Here is a 7978-nt window from a genome sequence, read left to right as displayed (position 1 = left end):
CCTTATAGGGCCAAAGATGACCTCCCTGGTCAGGTGGAAAGCAGGGACTGCTGAGTCACTCCTGGGCCCCTATCCTGCAAAGCAGTCACTGCCAGAGGCCACAATCTCACAGGTCAGGCAAGTGGCTGGCAGATGGTGTCACCAGTCCAGACTTGAGCCAAACTGGGCACTCTGGTTTTGTGCACACCTCAAGCGATCCCAGCAGTTCTCACGACCAGCCCAACCCCGGCTAGTTCTGCCCAATGGTAAGTGAACCAATGCTCCGTTCTCAGTTGCTAGGATGCCAGGGACATCTCTATGGGACCACAGCTGGCCAACTAGGGTGGGAGCGCTCTGGCCTATTGTCGTGGAAGAACCTGCTGCCCTATATTCATGAGAATAACCTCAGTGCCTTTCTTTCTCAGTTAGCTTACGTTTATAATTTGTATATTTGTTAATTATTGTCTTCATGTTAACCAGGTTTTGGTGATGTATTTTTAAAGTGTCAAGTCTTATATGAATTGTATGTAGACTAGTTATTTTTAGTGTGATATGTATTGATGTGATCTGTTTTGGCTAACCCATTGAAAAGCTGTGTCTAGATTGTGCTTGGAATTGTTCATATATTGTGAAATGCTGCTACGATGACAAACTGTTTACTGTTTTGTATTGCTATAGCAATATTGTTGCTGATGATAGCTGACATCCAGACAAAGCACTTAAGGAAGGACATTGTGCAAGCGCAAAGCTGTTGTATTAACTACTTGTACTAAGCCAGTGCGCTGAAGTGGTTCAGATCCCTGTACAGCCCATCAAACTCCCTGGGTGTCTCTGGGCCAGTCACTTATCTCTCATCTAACCTACCTCACAGGGTTGTTGGGAGGATAAACATAACCATGTACACACAGTTTCTTGGAGGAAGAGTGGCATATAAATGTAAAAATAAATGAAATTAAATCAATACATCTGGAGCTTGCTTTCCATGTTGCATTACTGCAAGCATGATTCCGCTGTGCAACCTGTGGCATGCCTCTTCTTTTTTACAAACCTGTGGCATGCCTCCTCTTTTTTTTAATTTGTGCAACGGCACAATAGCGCAAGAGGAACCAGGGGTTTTAGTGCAACGATGTAGTGTGTTTTTTTGTTTTTTTTTTGCACTAGTGCAACCTTGCTCATTTCACATTATTAGTCCAGATGACAGCCAAGGATCTTTCGCCATTCATTTTGTTGTCTGTCACTTTGAGTGCAAAGTATACAGAAAAGCAGATAAACCATAAAATGACTGCACTGCATTTATCTCACTTTTAAAATGTGTGCTTGGTATTTTCATCCAACCCTTCCTCCAAGGACATTTAGGAAGCGCCATCTGTTAGGTTGGTTAGGTTAAGAGAACAGAAAAAGTGATCAGCCCAACATCACCCAGTGAAGTTCCCGAGGTCTTAGTCCCATGTCTCACCAGCCATAATCCTAATCTCTCATTATTAGACCATGCTGGCTTGTAACATTTATTGTTATTATTAGTTTTCTCTTTTTAAATGGATTGCATCACAACATTTTAATAGGGAGATTTTAATTCCCACTTATGATTGCAAATGTGATTTAGGGAAATGTATTTGAGGTTTCTTTCTTCCTGCACATTTACTTCGCCTCTTTTGAGAGAACCCCACGTGCCGAGTGTTGCTCATGCTGGACAACAAAGAATGACCGGCTGTGCAAAGAGCAGCCATGTGAATTGGCTTTGATTCACAAAGCTTTTACCATAAAAGCAGAATGCCTTTAAAAGGGAGACCTGGCCATGAAAATGCATCACCATTGTTTCACACAGAGGGAAATGAGTTAAATGGAGACCATAGGCTCCATGTTATTATAGCAGTCTGGAACTCCCCGCTGGTCTATTTCTTTTCCGATTTGAATGCGAAGAGGTTTGTGAATAGGCCACTTTCTGAGGCTGCTCAAACATTTGGAAACAACTATAACCACCTTGTACTGATGCAGACCATTGGTCTATCTGGCAGAAAACTATCCTCTCTATCAGACAGAGGCTTAGTTTCTGGTGCCTCAGGAAGAGATCTCCCCCAGTTTTTCTCCCAGATTTTTAGGATGGCACCCCCAAAATCTGGGGGAAGCCAAGTTAGCCCCCCATGAAGCACCTACTGGCCCCTTCCTTGGGGATTACCTTGGCCCCCTCACCACTTATTTGGGGGGTGCTGTCCTTTAAATTGAGGCCTGGTACCAGTTCGGAGAGACTTTCTTTCCATGCCAGCTTCCGATAAGGATTATTGGTAAAGTAATGAATGGGTTAATGCCCATCCGATACCAATATTGATAGTGTCAAAGAGGCTGTATCTGCCTTCCTGTTTTGTGGGTTTTTTGGAGGGGGTGGGGTGGGTTGTTGTTTTTTTGCATATAGCTATTGGATTAGCATTGATCCAATATCTCTGGTGGTGCACATGCCTAGTCTTCACCACTAAGCTGCTGTTCATCCCTGCTTTGGGGGCCTTGCAATGAAACTGCTCTCCTTATTCGATGTCATGGCAGAAGATCTCTGGGACTCACAAGCATGAATATTCCTAGATCAATGCGGGAAAGACATACCTACCAACTTTCCGCCCATGGAAATAGTGGAGTTTATGTGAATTTGTACGGGTTGTAGCCAAGAAACCTGGGAAATGTGATTCTCTCCTCTCCACATTCCTAACATTAAAAACAAGTTGTTCTAGTAAGAACTAATCTGCCTACTTTTCTTTCATTATCCATACAGCTGGACTAAATGTGGTCCAAATTGTTTAGACAGTTCACAAGTCAGACCACTTGCACCTAAAGTGTTCATGTGTTCATCATGTTGAATCAGGGTGGATGACATCATCACAAACTATGCATCTGAGGTGTCCCTAAGTGTCCCCACAATTGTACCAAATTTGGTCCAAATCACTTCCCACCTGCACCTCTAAAATTTACCTGTCCACCACCTTGAATCAGAGTAGATGATATCATTACAAACTATGCCTTTGAGATTAAAAAACAAAAAACAAATACAAAACAAAAAATCCAACCTGTAAGAAGTTTAGCTCAATCCTAGTTTTGATAAAAATAGTGACATTTCTCAAAGGGGAGAGGCATAACCCTAGAGTCCTCTGAGACCTGCAGAAACTGCTGCACTAAACTATATGACTGTACCTTCTGTTCTGAGGAACTCTAAAGTGGGTCTCAAATGAGACCAAGCTAGTTTGGCAAGAAGGAGGCATTCTCTTTGAAATACAAAGTTGGAGACATTTCCCATCATCCCAGTTCACGATTCCAACAAAAGACAATTGCTTGCAAGGAAGTCTCCTGCACACCATGCAGAGTACGTGCCTTTTCTTTGTGTTAATGTGGCAGGAAGCAAGGGATAAATTCTTCAAAGCTTTTGCTTACCCAGGAAAGGCACACCCCTGGGAGAAGGCTCATTGATTTAGATGAGATTTATGCTTTTGTTGGGCAGGATGCAAGCACAGAAGTGTTGGCGAGACAAGGCCCAGCCGACCCCTGTGATCTCCATCTCCTTTGAAGGTAAACTCGGTGTGAAAATAAATTGCCCAACCTGCAATCCTCCCCTACTGGGTGCTGGCCAATGTTTATGGATCATTTAGAAAGCACTCGTGAGCACCTAGCTAGCAAAACCCAAATGGATGTGATTTGTGTAATGAGGTATCGTAGATCATAATGTGGTTCACGCACAATGAATTGCAGGCTTTCCTGATAGGTATCTATTAAACAAAGCAGGGTGCAGCTATTACTTTAGAAGGCAATGGAGAAGCAGAGCCTTTGGGTGATGGATGGCATTTCAGAGGTTGTGACAGGGTAACTTCCGGATTCATTAGGTGCTGCTGCTGGGTAAGAAATGTCGCAGTTCGACTGGGAGTGATGGCCGGTGGGCCTGCACAAAGCAGGCCCACTTTGCTTTCAACCTCGAGCCAGCTCAAGCTTGAAACAGCTTGGTCTGAGGGCTCAACCTCATTTGGGCCCTGTTTGGGGATGCCATGGATGTTAAATGTTGTCATCTTTTTCTTTTTTAAGGCGGACTTATTGCCGCTGAGGGCTTCAGCAGCCTCAGCAGGTGCTTCTGTAGCCACAGTTCACCCAGCCATGCAAATGGCCCACACACATGCACAGCCGCCTAAAAAATGGCCACCACACACACATAGAGGGCCAAAATGGCCTCGCAATGGGCCGAACCACCCTGTAGGAGACCAGGGGGAGGCCGGCAAGGGGGTAAACCACCAGAGACTCCCACACAGCTTCAGCAGCACCCCCTGAGGCCACTAAAGCCCTCAGCAGCCATAGGTCCACATTTTTAAAAACAAAGTTTTAAAAACATGGCACCCCTGAACCAGGCCCAAACCAGTTCAAATTTGAACCGAGCTGTGTCAAAACCGAACATGCTTGGTCCAGTTCGAGTCTGTTTTGGACGTGAACAAAACCCAGGAAACTGGTTTTGTGCACATCCCTACACTCTATTCGCATTGGCCCCCTTCAGCTCTGCTTGGATGGCATAAATTTTATTTATTTATTATTATTCATTATTAAAAATTTTATACCACCCTTCCAAAAGGCTCAGGGTGGTTTACATTAAAACACCATTAAAATCAAGTAATAATTAAAACAGAAATTATAAAACTGCATAAAATAATTAACAATTAAAACATCATAAAACACCAATTAAATAGTCAAAACAATTTAAAAACAAGTTTTAAAAAGCTGAGAAAGCTCGGTTGAATAAATAAATAAATAATTTTTAAAATGCAATTTTCAAAAATCTTTAATCCTACTGGGAGCAAAAGAGCTACTAAGAACTGGAATGGCATAGTACGAGATGATCACCCTGGATAACATGATATCTCAGTGTATCATGGCACAATGTTCACACACTGTCAGGCTACAAGAGCTCATGCCTTGCTCTGGGAGATCCATCAAGACCTCACCATCTTCTTCTTCACTAGAAGCCCCATCGTCCATGGAGATCATCCAGGGAGGTCTGTCTGCAATTGACACCAGCTCATCTGGTGGCTTCTCTGTTGCACTCTGACTTTCGAATGTGCTCTCTGCTGAAAAAAAGAACCTCTCAATCTCTGCCATTTTTAGTCTTTAAAGACACATTTATTCACTCAAGCTTTTTAATTTGAATTGTGGTTTTAAATTGTTTTAATGTTTTAATTTGTTTTATGTTGTGGTAAACCAGCCACAACATATTTGGTGTACAAGTATAATAAGTACATAAACAAACATATAAATAAAAGAAAATTCCTTGATACCCTTCAATGGACATGAAGAAAACCTGTCTGTTTGTGCAAGTTTATCTAGTTGCTGGTTCAATTGAATTGTCATGCTGAGAAACTGGGACCTTCTGTATGCAAGCATGAAGATGCTCTTCCACTTAGCTATGGCCCCATCCTCTAAGGGGAGTATCTTACAGAAGACAGAGCATATATGGAGTCACCCATACAAATAGGAATCAGGGGAGAGGTTGATTAGCAAAGGGGACTATTTATGCTCACTACCACAAAAGCAGCTCTACTCTCTAATAAAATAAAATAAAATAAAATAATAATACAGGAAACAATTTCACTTCTTTTTATTTTATTTGCAGACAGGTAGCTACATCTGAGTTTAATATAAACACTTCATTTCTTACAGGGCTGTGGGAGAAAGGGTGCCAAAGATTTTCTTAAGCTCATTGTGAGCCAGATTTCTTTCTAATTTAAGAGTCTTTTCTGGGGATGAGCTGCCATTTCAGTGTCTATTTAACTAAATACGGTAGAGGCTTTAAACTCCTTAGAAGGGAGGATATTGCTGTGAAGGCTCTCTCTGTCCACAAATAATAGTTTGCAGAAGCGTCACCACTCTCTGCCACACTGATAAAACCAGGCTATCATTAATGTATCAGAAAAGCAGCTTGTGGAGTCCTGAGTTTGGTCTATGAGAGCAAATTCCTCACCAAATCAATACTTGAAACAAGGAATCTGCATAGGGAAGTCTATCTCTTCATGGATATGTTGGGAATTCTCTCTGGTAGGAGAAACCCTTTTTCATTATAGCACAGTGCACAGAGGCACAACACAGCAGAATTTGGTTAGACATGCGTGTAAGCTGAGAGTAAAGTAACTTTGAGCCAGTTCATAGTTTCAAATCAATATAAATGGCATTTATTAGAGAACTCCATTCTAGATAGGAAAGTGAGGAGTTAGGATCTCTAATCTAGCTAGCTAGCTGGATGCAGATGGATTCTGCATCTCTGCACACATGGTGCAGGGGAGAGGAGCTTGCATGTTGCAAGGTAGAAGGAACAGGAAGAGAAGAGGGAGAGAGGAAGTGCAAAGCAGGAAGGAAGGAAGTGTCCCTAAGAGTAGCAATCTACATTCCAAAGGGATAGTGTCAGAGCAGTGGAGAAGGGATGACCAATGTCTTGACCCTCTAGCCCTCTGACTCACTAGTCTGTCCTCCACTGTCTTTGAGACAAGAGACAGCGCATAGTCCTTCACTTCCAACAGGATATAAAGTATCTATTTACTTGTTGCCAGAATACAAACGGGCAAAATACAACAGAATCTGGCCAATTTTGTATGGGACCCATTCCAATGATACCTTCCTGGTTCATGTGATTAAAAGGGGAAAATGCTGAATACTTTCATGCCATGAATTTTGAAGCTTGGAACTGAATGGGCCGGGCTTTGGAGGCCTTCCCCAAATGGCCTGATCTGTCATTTGGGAGGCAGGTGGGCTCAGGGAGGGAGCTCTTGCTGCTGCCTCTGTCTTCCCCGCCTTGGTCTCCTCTTGAGTGGCCATCCCTGCTACTCAGTGGCAGATGGTTACTTTAAAAAAAACATAGTTGTGCATGTGCAGTGTGCACAGATCAGCAGCGCGGTGAGTGTGGGGCAGCGGCAGGGCTCTGGGGAACCTCCCTTCAGAACATTTGAAGTCCCCCCCCTCCCAAGACAGGAGGCCATGGACCTAATCTCCAAGGTCTATGGTTAAATCCACGTCCGGCCATGACATCTTTCACAACTTCCCGACATACTTTTGGTTTGTGCCTTTATCACATGAAGGGGGCTGTTTGTCTGAAAGACTGCTCTAAATGGACTCCAAATACTCATTTGAAATAGTAGGGTGTAGTAGGGGTCCCCAACCTTGAGTTTCCCGACATTGTTCTACTTCAGCTCCCATCATCCCCAGCCACAATGGCCTGCTGAAGCGCATTTGTCAAGCACGCAAGACAAGACCTTCTTGGTGATTGCCCCCAAGCTGTGGAACTCAGTCTCAGATCAGATTTGCATGGACCCCTCACTCTCAAGTTTCTGGAGGAGACTGAAGACTGTCCTTTTTAAAATCCAAGCCTTTGTCCAGAGAGTAGCCTTCTGTTTTCTTTTAGGTGTCTATAGTTTTACCTGACTTATTTTGAGTATGATTTAAATTGAAATGTTGGTATTCTGGTTTTTAATTTGACGTTCATCACCCTGGGGTCTCAGGACAAAGGATATTTGAAGGAAAATATCATATGAACATATAATGCTGCCTTTATTAAGCCAGGCCTCTGGTCTATCTGACCCAAGTATTGTATTTTCTCTATAACTGGGAATGGTACCCAAGAGGGGAACCAAGATGATCAGGGGCCTGGAACAGCTTACGTATGAGGCAAGGCTACAGCATCTGGGGCTTTTTAGTTTGGGAAAGAGGCAGTTATGGGGAGGCATGGTAGAGGTTTATAATGTTATACATGGAGTAGAGAGAGTGGACAGAGAGAGATTCTTCTCCTTCTCTCACAACACCAGAACAAGGGGTCATCCCATGGCACTGATGGCCAGGAAATTTAGGAGCGACAAAAGGAACCACTTTTTCACACAGTGCATAATTCATCTATGGAATTCTTTGCCACAAGATGTGGTGATGGTCACCAGCTTGGATGGCTTTAAAAGGGGTTTAGACAAATTCAAGGAGGACAGGTCTATCAATGGCTACTAGTCTG

The sequence above is a fragment of the Hemicordylus capensis genome, chromosome 4 (genome assembly GCF_027244095.1).
Source record: "Hemicordylus capensis ecotype Gifberg chromosome 4, rHemCap1.1.pri, whole genome shotgun sequence".
In the NCBI taxonomy this organism is placed as follows: Eukaryota; Metazoa; Chordata; class Lepidosauria; order Squamata; family Cordylidae; genus Hemicordylus; species Hemicordylus capensis.
Note: the sequence above shows the minus strand (reverse complement) of the source record.